The sequence below is a fragment of the Macrotis lagotis genome, chromosome 7 (genome assembly GCF_037893015.1).
Source record: "Macrotis lagotis isolate mMagLag1 chromosome 7, bilby.v1.9.chrom.fasta, whole genome shotgun sequence".
Taxonomy (NCBI): Eukaryota; Metazoa; Chordata; class Mammalia; order Peramelemorphia; family Peramelidae; genus Macrotis; species Macrotis lagotis.
The window spans coordinates 19,995,800-20,008,145 of NC_133664.1; positions in this window are offsets into that span (position 1 = coordinate 19,995,800).

The following is a 12,346-nucleotide window of genomic DNA, read 5'->3' on the forward strand; positions in this document are numbered from 1 at the left end:
TCAACTGGGGTTCCCTCTGGTACCAAAGATCACCGCAAGATTCATGGGAAAGCTGGAAAGTGAGAGTCAATATGGACATAGAGCAAAATCTCAGGAAAAATTAGAATGAAGGCTGGAACTGGAATCCGGGATCTCTGCCTTCCAGGCCAGGGCCTTAGGTAGAAAAGGCTTTTAGATAGAAAAAAAAAAATAGAAGACTTTCCATGACAATAAAATGAGAATAACACCTGAGAAGGTGGATTCTGAAGGCTGTGTCCCATTGAATTAATCAATCGTAAGCATTTCATAGGGCACCAATTTTGGGAGGAGGAAGGACCTTCAGTGGCCATAAAGTCATGAATTTCTATAGAACATGACTGCATCCAGCTTGTTTGAAGACCTCCAAGGAGGAACCCATCACCTCTCAAGACACAGCAACTATGGACCGCTCTCCTTTTCTTGAGTCTAAAGTGGTCTTTGACCCTTCCACTCATTGTTCCTCTGAGAACCAGCAAAGCGAATCAATCCCCTCCCTGCCAAGACAACCCTCCTCAGCCCTTCCAAGTCAGCCATCACTTCCCAGCCTTTCTTCTCTGGGTTAAACATCTTTAGTTCCTTCAGTCATTCTTCATATGACATGGATATGGGCTCTTCATCTATCAATGTCCTTCTTGGTCTTCAGTGACCAAAACTGAGCCCAAGACTGATGGGATCTGTCTCTTGATTTCCCATCTCTCCATCATGTCACCAAGAATGTCAGCATGAACTGCCTTATCATCAGCTCCTTCTGCCCGGTTAGGGAGTGACCTTCGATCCCAGGGAACAGTTACAAGAAGGACCAGTTTATTTATCAGCTCTGCTGACACATTTGGGAAGGAATTTGGTGAGGTGGGGGTGGGGATAATTTGTAACAACTGTTTTAAGACCTGTACCCAGTGTGCTCCGGGTTGCAGAGTACCGGCTAGAATTCCATGGTTCTAGGGCATATTCTGTACTTCTATTTTTTAAAAATAATTTCTTAGCAACTATCTCTTTGCAAAAGATGATTGTTATTCATCGGTGAAATTGTACTTCAGGGCTAATCAATGATCTTGAGGAGATATTAATTAGCACTAATTAGGTGATATTAAAGAGATAACTTTCAACTGATATTGGGGGAGAACACACTGGAATGGGGCTTGAGTTCATGGCAATAGAAAGATACCCCTTTGCCCCTCAGGGGTATCCTTAGAATCCCAAGGGGAAGATGGAACCAGTCTTGCTCTGGAGACTCAAAATACAAGTAGGAATGAGGGTTGAGGTAAGGACCCCAGAGCTACTTCAGTTATGTCTCATTTCTAACGTTTCTTGAATAATACTTTTAACTGAACATCATTTCTCCCAACCTTCTCCAGGAACCAAAGGGAGCTGTTTTTGTTCTGTTTCTCTTCCTTTCCTCTCTAGGCCAAGCCCATTATTAATGGTATGTTCCTGAGTTCTTGCCAAACTCAAACACCAAAGTTAAAATCATGGTATTTGTCAACTCCCACAAAAATGGTGGTAGTGTTCCCATTTATCTGGATTCAATAGAGTTATGATTTATATCTGAAATGTGGAACTACTACTCCTTTCTCCTCTCCCCATTCCCTGAGAATATGGCAAGGAGTAAATTATGACACAGCAAGAGAGAAGAGAGCTATCTTATGGTTGACTGAGGGAGAGAGAGAGAGAGAGAGAGAGAGAGAGAGAGAGAGAGAGACAGAGAGAGAGAGACAGAGAGACAGAGAGAGACAGAGAGAGAGAGAGAGATGAGATGCTGCTAAAGATGGTAACCTGAGTGGATCTTGCCCTCCATACTGGTACCTCCTGACACTGAGACATTTGGTTGCCAGGGATGTGAGAAAGAGTATTCTGGGCTTTTCCTTCTTTGCATTCCTAGACTAAGACTTCATTATGAAACAAGACTTATGAGGCAGTATTGAAGTCTGGTTCTCTCATTTAACTAACTAGATGTCCTTGGGACAGTCATTTCAAGAGTACCAGGTCTAGAGTTAGAAGGCTTTGGAAAGGAAGCAAGGGAGCAAGGAAGGAAGGCAGGCAAGAGCTGGGCATGTCCTCGGTGCTGTGGGGAGGTGGGGGTCCTCATTCCGGAGATCAGGGTGCTTGCTGATCACTCCAATTATATCAACCAATCACAGACACAAACCATCACAACATTTTTCTAAAGAAGCAAGAATAAGAATGGTTGGAAGGGATGGAGAGAGAAGTCTGCAGAATTCCCACAGTTGGAAGGACCTCAGAGGCCATCCAGCCCAGTTCATAGGAAGACAAAAGCTTCTGGGAAACCTCTGGCAAACCCACTTTACTTTCAGGTAGCTCAAGTTGGAAGTTTTTCCTGATATCATATTCAAATCTACTTTTCTGCGACTTCTACCATTGCTCGTTGTTCTGTCTTCTGCGCCAAGCAGGACATGGCTGACCCCTATTCCATGGAGGGTCTTCAGATACTCAAGGCTAGTTATCAGCAGCAGAGATAATGGATTGTATGAAAAATATTGTGCCATTTTTCTGTTCCACATTGTGGGAACTCATAACAATTCTTTCTCCTCCCCTCCCTTCTCCTTCCTTTTCCTTCTCCATCTTCTATCCTCTTTCCTCTCCAGACGATGGATTCAGCTTCTGATGGTCCTGAAAGCTCAAGATAAATGTACATGGGAACCCGGAGAGCACCACTAACCATTCAAAAAAGGGGAAGTGGGCCAGCCAGCCTGTGGTCAGCCATCCCTGGGCCAAAGAGCATCACTATGATTCCCCCTCTTTCTTGTCTCTGGGATTGAACTGAATAGGAAGAAGGGAAGTGGTGAGCTTAGGTCTTTGTAAATCACTCTCACCCTGGTCCCAATGAGCCTCAGACTGAGACCAGAAGGAGGCAGCAGGGGTCCCCACCCCAGTTACTTTCTCACGCAGATCTTTGCCCTCACACTCTGAATCTGGACCATGAACATTCATGCCACAGTCTAAAACCACAGCAATGTTTCTGAAAAACAAAGGGCTGGATCAGCTAGATCAGGGAGGCAGCTCTTTTCTCTCAGACAAGCCTCACAGCTTTGAAGAACCCCGACTTTTCTTTTCAAGACCTCCCCCTTGGCTTTTTCTTAAATATCCTGAATTTTCTGACTCCCTTCTTTTGAATTTCTAAATTCATTTCTCTTTCCTCCCTCCCTGTTATAGTCTGTGGCTGGAACTTCATTATCTTCTCAGCAGCCTCCTGACCCCAGCTATCTCTGTCTTCCCAGTAATGGCAAAAGCTCCTTTTATGCCATTCCCTCCAGGTTTTTCTCCACACTCTCCCCACCCCCGTTCTCTTTTCCTTAGCACATCTCAGGGTGGGATTCTGAGCATGAGCCATGAGAGATGGAAAGTCCAGGTACATGCTCAGAAGGTTAGAGCAAGCAAATAATCAACTGATTAATTACTCAAACAGTTATTCAGAAGCTAATCAATGGCAATCTCCATGCTAAGAGTTGAGGATACATAATATAAAGAATATAGGACTTTGTAGGTCATCTGGGCTAATCCGTTCATTTGACAGATGAGGCCCGCCCATCAATACAAATGACTTGCCCAAATTCACAAAGGCTGTACTTTACTTTAAAAAAAATACAAAACAAAACTAGGGGTGGCTAGGTGGTACAGTGGATAGAACACTGGCCCTGGAATTAGGAGGACCTGAGTTTAAATCCAAATATAGATAGTTAATAATTACCTAGCTGTGTGACCTTGGGCAAGTCACTTAACCTCATTGCCTTGCAAAAACAGAAAAAAAAAACCAGAACTCTGCTTTGTTTTTTGGTGCAGTGAAGTCTTAGTGAGGACCTTCCTCTACCAATGTGGATTGGCTCTTCAGAAACTTAGTTTTGAGAGGTCCCTGGGACATTGAGAACATAAGACTTGTCCAGAATTACAGAGCTAGGTTGTGTAAAAGGAGGGACACTACTCTCAACGAGGACATATTTATGGAGTTTTGGAGATGAGGTATGGTGTAAATACCAAAGGACAAAGGAGTTGGGTGAGGAGAGGGCGATGTTGAGGATGCAGATGCTGAGAGAGGACAACAGTCTCCCAAAAGGGTCTTCCTCTCCAAGCTTACTTTCTATCTGTACACATCGACTTATTTATATAACATCTTCCCATAAGAATGGGGGTTTCTTGAGGGCAAGAACCACTTTTTACCTTTCTTTTTATCTCTAGGGCTTGGCTCAGTATCTGCTCCGCTGTGGGTGCATAATGAATGCTTGGTGATTGATTGCATCCCATACCCCCAAAGAAAAGACTCTAAGTCAAGGGGAAGGATAGAATTCTCTTTTCTCCCTCCTCCCTGTTGCTAGAAGTATTTCTGCATTTTTCAGACCAAATTCTTGGGTCTATTCAACTGTCCTTTAAAATACCTTTAAGCTCAAGTCCTCTGAGACTTCCTGGACTGAGACACAAGCATTCCAAACTGATCACCCTCCTCTTCTATCCGCCATTGTGATGATAATCTGTGTCAGACCCACCAAAATGCCAATAATCCCAATCACCATCAAACTATGATCAGTGACGTCATTTAAAATGGTTTTCCTTGAGGCAGCTAGGTGGGGCAGTGGATAGAGCACCAGCCCTGGAGTCAGGAATACCTGAGTTCAAATCTGATCTCAGACGCTTAATAATAACCTAGCTGTGTGGCCTTGGGCAAATCACTTAACCCCATTTACCTTGCAAAAACTTTTTAAAAAAATGGTTTGCCTTTTTGCATTGAGTAAGAGCTCAATGACACAATCATCTTCCACTCAGCTGCTGAAATGATCTTCCCAAAGCAGAGGTGTAACTATGTCACTCACCTAATCAATTAGGTCCAATGGCTCCCTATTACCCCCAGAATCAAATAGAAAAATCCTCTATTTGGGCTTTAAAAACCGGGCTCCTTTTCCTATCTTGCCGATACCCTTCTGACTTTATTACCCTTCACGTGCGCGACCAGATCACCCTATCTGTGCATTTTCTCTGTGCCCCATTCTCCTCCCCATCTCTTAACTTCCCTAACTTTCTTCAAGTTTCAGCTTCTACAGAAAGTCCTTCCTGATCCCCCATAATTCTAGGGTCTGCCTTCTCTGGACTATCTCCAGTTTGTTCTCTACATAGCTTTTTTGTATGATGTCTCCTAGGAGACTGCAAGCACCATGAAGGCAAGGACTGTTCCTACCACTAATGCTTAGTATTCATGGGGAGCCACTGGAGATGGGCCCCCGAGATGCTGCTAACACTGAGATTCAGTGGGGACCCTGGCACTCCTCCCCTATCCCCAGCAGACCTGGTTGGGATCAGGTCTGGGGAGAACCAGAGCCCCCAAACCTGTGACATCTCCCCAGTGAACCCAGGCCTGTTGTGTCCTCCATGTGCAGTGAGTGGATGTCAGCATCACACCCCACTGGTCAGAGGGAGCTCAGAAATGGGCCAGCCATGCCCAGCCCCAGCCCAAGGCCAGCCCTGGCATTAATTGGCAGATCCTCTTCAGAAAGCATGCTCCTCTCATCGCCTCCCTTGCTCCTCTCCTCGGGAGGCAAGTCGAGGACAGGAGGGTCCCAGAAGCAGCGCCCAAGGGCGAGTCTCCGGCCAACCCCACATGGCGACTCCCACAGCACTTCTGGAAGGTCAGGCCCCAGGCAAGGACGCACTGGCCCAGCCAATGAGGAGAGTGACATGCAATCTCTTCCCTTTCCCCCTCCACACTCCCCCTTACACTCATCCACACACATACTCATACACACATCGACACACCACACACGCTCACACGCACCTGTACACACTCATATACACCCAGTCACACCCACACCATACATTTCCACACACACACTCACATACCCGTGTACACTTACACCCACACTCACACCCTCTCCGGTTAAAGGCTCTGCTATCCCTAGCTTCATTGGTGCCCAGCTAGGCCTCACCTGCTGGAGGGAGCCGAGAACCAAAGCCTGGGGAGGGGGGCTGGAGAAGGCAGAGGAGCTAGGGGCTCCCTAGGCCAACAGAGGCCCAGGGTCAGGACATCAGCCACAGGCATCTCTCAAGGTCCACACCAGGACCCTCTGGCCTCATACTCTCCACTCTTCCCACCGCCCGGGCTGTCCTCCGATCAAGTCAGTTCAACTAAGATTCTGAAGCATTTGAGGCAGCGTCAGTGGTTAGAGTCAACAGCCACGTTCGAGATCTGCTTCTGACATAGATTAGCCGAGACCCCAAGCACCATCTGAGAAAAGCCCAGTCCCACTCCTCCTGAGAGATCCTCCCTCTGACTAGACCTCAATTTTTCCATCTGTGAAATGAGTCGATTGGTCCAGATGACCCAACCTCAGGGGTCCTTAGGGTGGACTCCAGCTCTGAAATGCTTGCCACCCCTCCCCTCTCGTACCCCTCCTCCTGCCAATGTTGACTGGCAGAAAACTGAGCAAAGGAAGTTGGCACATAATGATTGGCTCATGTGACCCTGGGTCACATATGACTTTCTGCTCCACACTAACCAACTATTTACATCTGTGTGAATGGTGTGCAACATGTCAACACTGATGATTGGCTCATGAGAAGAAGCTCTGAGAGATTTCCTGGTCATTTCCAAATCAGGATCCTGTGAGAGATTCCCCCCTTCCAGCCTCTATTTACGTCTTGTCTTTCTCCAGTAAATGAGGTAATAGTTGTAAAATGTCTGACAAAAAGTAGACAGTTAATAAATTCTTTTTACTTTGCATCTATTCATTAAGGAGTAATGGAAAAAGATGACCCAACATCAAGGCCTTTGGGGATTTCCTTCCTTCCTTCCTTCCTTCCTCTCCACTCCTTTTCTTCTTTCTCTATCTCCCTCCTTTCTTTTTTCCTCTCCCTTCCTTCCTTTCATTCTTTCTTTTCCTATCATGCCACTCATGGACCCAGTCTCACCACTAATAAACCTGGGAGCTTTGATTTGCTCCATTTCCCACCTAGGACCACCCTCCTTTCCTTGGGCCTGATGGCTCTCTGCATCCCAGACCTCCTGAGCTCAAACAATCCACCAGTGGTAGTCTTAGAGGCATGCTCCATCTTTCCCAATGCCATTTCCCAATATCAAGAATACATCATAACCATAGACTTGCCCTCTTTCTCCTGGAGAGGCAGCGTGATATTACTAATAACAATATTGGATTGAGGGCTGAATCTGAAGTCTGGAATACCTAAGTTCAAATCCTGCCTCTGACATTTTATTAGCTGTGACTACAGGGAAGTCATCCTCTCTTAGCCAAGTCAACTCCCCCATTGTAGTATCTTTCAGCGGAGCCATTTTTGACATTGCCCCACTGGATTGGGGATTAAAAAGAAATCCTACATTAAAAAAACCAGAAAATTTGTGAAATTGCCTTGCACAGTGGTCTTTAAATGAGGTCCCTTCCCCTCTTCTTCCTGTGCCCCTGTGCCCACACACCCCTTCCCTCCCTTTGGCAGTCTTCTGAGGAGGGGAGAAAGGCCCATGCGCTTCTTCTCATCATAGCCTGTTTGCATCTCATTTGAAGTAAGGCAGAGAAGGTCTGGCATGAATTTTGCATGCTGTTTTGAATCTCACACCTCTGCAGTGCAGGGACTGCCCAGCCAGATATTAATTAAGGACCCAGGAGTGAGAGGCTACAGAGAGAGCTGCAGCTGCCACCGTCCTCAATTAGCCCAGGGCCCCAACCAGGAGGGACCCTGGGCCGCCTTTCATCTGTTAGGTAATTACCTGAAGACTGGAGACAAGCTACCCCCTCCCCCAGCCCCCAGAAGCAGGTGGACGCCTTGATTTAATTAGCTGTCAGTAGCCAACACATGCTAGTGCTGACACCCCCTTGTCAGAGCCCCGTCTGCCAAGCAACCCTTTCAGAAAGGGGACAAGGAAATACATCTGCTCACACTCTGGGCAATGGGGAAAGCAAGTTTGAATGCAGACTACATTATTCATAACCAGTTGGACTCTTAGCAAATCACTTACCGCCCCAGGACTGTTTCTCAATGCGGGGCTTGGACAAGATGGACTCTAAGGGGTCCTTCCAGCTTGAATCTCTGGGCTTTAGCTTCCTTCCCCATTTGTAAAATGAGATTAGACTAGGTTACAAGATTACTTCAATCTCTGTGGGTCTGTTTTCTAGGCACAACATGCCCTCTAGGGCCCCTTCCCACTCTGGATTTGTGGTCTTATAATAAAGACCTCATATCATCGATGAGACATCAGAGACTGACCCCTTATATTACAGGAGAAATTCAGATGCCCAAGAGGTGCCATGACTTCCCCAAATGTCACATAGGGGGTAGCGGGCAGAGCTGGAGGACCAAGTAGGTCATTGCCTTGGAGTCCAGTCTCTGCCTCTACAATCAATAACAGAAGGATCCAGAGATGGACAGCATGGAGGGAGCAGCTTCTGTATGGGGAAGAGGGGCTGTGAGGGCTCCCTGCAGAGCCGGGCATGGGGAGGAGTCCTCGAAGCAAGCAGCAGCCAGAACCAGGAGTCCCATTTTCTGAGCTGTCAAGCTTCTGTTGAGTTGTTGGGAAATGGAAGCAATGTTGTCATCAATTTTTTTGTTTCTAAACTCTGACAATGGTTTATAAAAGTAATTCCTTCCCCTGAGAAGCCAGATGAAATGAGTTTTTATTTGCCTCTTCTATCCTTGGGTTTTTTTCTTTCACACTTCCTCTATTAAAACTTTTAAAGGAAATTCCTCTTCCAAGAACAACGGCCCAATTCACCACCTCCTTCACCTTTGCCTGGCCCTGGAGAAATTTCTCTGAGATTCAGTCCCAAATATATCTCTTAAATGTACAATGCTTCCCAGTGTCCGGGGGCTTGCCTTGGACACATCAGAATCTTGTGATTCCGTGAGTGGCCCGGCTTGTGGATGAGAAAACTAAAGCTTAGAGAAGTGGAATAATCCATCACTCTAGAACAGCTCTTTTCACATGTGATGACTGTGGAACGCCAAGCATGCTCTAATGTTGGTTCATCTGGCTCCGTGGATTTTCTGTGTTACAAGGGCAAGCCACTTTTGGGAGGAGAGAACAGAGAGGGCATACCAGGAGTGATGGCAAGAGCAGAAGAAAAAAATCAATATAAGCGTAAAACTTTAAAAAAAGGAATAGCTGTTTTTCCTTCTAAAGCCTCTTCCAGGGGCAGCTAGGTGGTGCACTGGATAGAGCACATGCCCTGGAGTCGGGAGGACCCAAGTTCAAACCCGACCTCAGACACCTAATAATGACCTAGCTGTGTGGCCTTGGACAAGTCACTTAACCCCATTGCCCTGCAATAACTAAAAATAAATATATAAATAAGTGGACAGAACACCAGCCCCAGAGTCAGGACCTGTGATATTTGACACTTAATAGCTGTGTGACCCTGGGCAACTCATTTAACCCCTGACTTCTTTGGGGGTAAAAACATCCTTGTTCTGCTATTACTTTCCTGAAAAAGCCACTAAGTCTCTGTAGGAATGCTTCTTTATCTGTAAATGAGATTGAACTAACCAACCTTAAGATCCTTCCAGCTCCAAATCTTGATTTTTAAGCACCCATTCAGCTAACATTGCCCACAAATGAGGCACTAGACATTAGGAATAGAAAACCAATGCATGGTGCCATCCTTCCATTCAGGAATCTTACTGCCACTGGAAAGGGCACTGAGGCAGGGAAGGGCACTGAGGCAGGGAAGGATCCTGGGCAAAGGACAATAGAGGAATCCAAAATGCTCTAGAACAGCTAAAGACAGAGTACAAATAATGGGATTATCACAGCTTGAAAATTGAATGGGGCCTCAGAACAACTGGCTCAACCTCAAACCCAGTTCATCTAACTCAGTGGCTTCCCACAGAAGACTTGGCAATCTGAGCTGAGCCATGAAGAAAACAAGGTTGTGAAAGGTGGATACGAAGAGGGCCAACCCTCCAGCCATGGCGGATGGACACTCCTTTGACTGGCCACTGCTGCACTGCACCTGAATCAAACCTCTCTGGGTAGGGCGATCCTCCACAGACCCACTAAGCTTCCATATTTTCAGGCGTTGGCATCTGGCAATGTCTCCATCTCCTCCATCTGCAATTCAGTCTGATCAGGGCCACTCTGAAGAAGGCAGAAGACTGGGGGGAGGCTGGGGGGCACAGCCATTGATACCTCATCTGGGCCTGGGCTTTGGATCCTAAGACCTAGACAGAAGCCAGATTCACTTCATGGTGGGACCTTGACCCCAGTTGTGTATTAATTCATAATCCTTCCCTCACCTCCCTTCCCCCAATGTCTTGTCCCTAAGTCGATTCAATTCAACAGATTTCTTTGTTGATTTCTTTTGTTTTTATCATCCTCATTTCTGAAGAAAAGGGGTCAGTGCGGGATTGTGGACAGCAGGTCCCTTCCCTCACATCTATGATGATGCTCCACTTCCCTCTACTACTCAACACTGATCCTGGACAAGTCCCTTAGCCTCTCCTGGCCTGTTTCCTCATCTGTGAAATAAAGATAATGTCTCCCATGAGTTGCCAGAACCAAATGAGATAATATAAGAGGCACTCAGAGAAAGGAGACAAATTAGAGAAGGAAGAAAAGGAAGAGGAAAAAGACAAGGAAGTAGAGGGAAGAGGAAAAGGAGATGACAAAAGAGAAGGAAGAATGAGGAGAAAGAAGAGGAAGAAAAGGAGAAAGATGACAAAGGAAGAGGAAGAAAAGAAAAAGAGGGGAGGAGGAAGAAGAAGGAATTATCCAAGGAATGGCAGAAGGCTACTGTGGCTGAATCACAGACCATGTGGACAGTAAGGTCTAAGAAGACTGCAAAGGCAGGAAAGGACCTGTGACAAAGGGCCTTAAAAACCAGGGAGGATTTTCTATCTGATCCTGGAAGCCATAGAGCAACTGCAGTTTATTAAACTGCGGGTCACATGGCCAGTCACTTTGGTAGCTAAATGGGGGATGGATGGGGCAGAGGCACCAATCAGCTGGCCATGGACCCAGGAGTACCAGGGCTGATGCATCTCAAAAGATGATAGCTGCTGAGGGACGGGGGTGTCCAGTTCAAAGGGGTGCAGTGGGCAGGAAATGAGAGGATGCAGAAAAGGCCACTGGATGTTTTCATGTAAAATGAGGATAATCTCGATTTTTTTTTCTGGCTTTCATTTCCTTTGGGGAATTTCCAAGACAAAGGTCATACATGATTTCCTTCCCTTGCTTTCCAGATCAGTTGAACCAGGTCCTTTGGCTCAGCCTCAGCACAAGTCTCATGATCATAGGGGCTACACCTTTAGGAGGCTTCCCAAGTGCTTTGGGTCCTATTCATTAGACTCGACTACAACCTTTACCAATGAGGAACCTGAGGCCCCAGGGGGACTTGCCTGGTGGGAAAGCGTCTGCCGCCCGATTCAAGCTCCGGTCTTCCTGACTCCAAGCCTAGCACGGCAATGCTTCCTGGGCCCGACCAAGGCTTCCTGCTTCTGCTGTGTCATTGAGCCAGTTTAGGGTCATGGACAGAGGATTCCGACCCTGGCTGAAACCAGGATGGGCATGGAGAAGGCATGGCCTTAATTATTCTGGCCAAGGCCCAGCTGGAGCTCATCTTTCAGAATCAACCAAGTAGAAAATATATCACAGCCGAGGGACTTGGCCAGATATTGGGAATCCCCTTAAGCATGAAACTTCTGCTGAGTTACCTGAGCCCCTCACCCTCTGTCTCCAGGGGGTCGGGCTGGCAGCCTCCAGGGGGTCAACCTGAAGCACCCGCTGCCCTTCCTGGAGGCATCATCTGATTCTCCCATGATGTCCCTGACTGCTCTGGCTCCCTTCTGGATGACTGGAAGCAGTGATGATCCAGCCACCCTGGATTCTCTGCCCTGGACAGGGCCAGGGTCAGCAGGACCCAAAACACTGCCAGGCTACCTCCCCAAGGGTTCTTTTTAACTTACAGCAAACCTGAAGCGCCAGCTATTATTAATTCACACTAGATTTTGAGGACACACTTCCAGAAGGGCTCTTCCAGAGATACCACACCACAGCATGGCTTAGGCGGTGTGCCGATAAGCTGGAGAGCATCTGAGAAAGTCCATCAGAGGGAAAAGGTCCTGAGAGGGGTCAGAGGAGGTTGACATGGAGAAAACAAGGTGTCCTGGGTGGAAGCTGTTGGGGAGATCTCCCAACTTGAGTGTCTGCCTATAGAGTCTCTCACCCTGGTGGTCATCAGGCAGAAGCTGGCTGGTCACTTGTAAGGGATGGCGGCTTCAAGGAGACGGCCTCTGACTTCTGACTCTGAAATGCCATTGTTCTCATGGGTATGGGGGAGGACTCTGAGCTCTTAGAGGCTATTTGGGAGCAACAAGCCTGGGT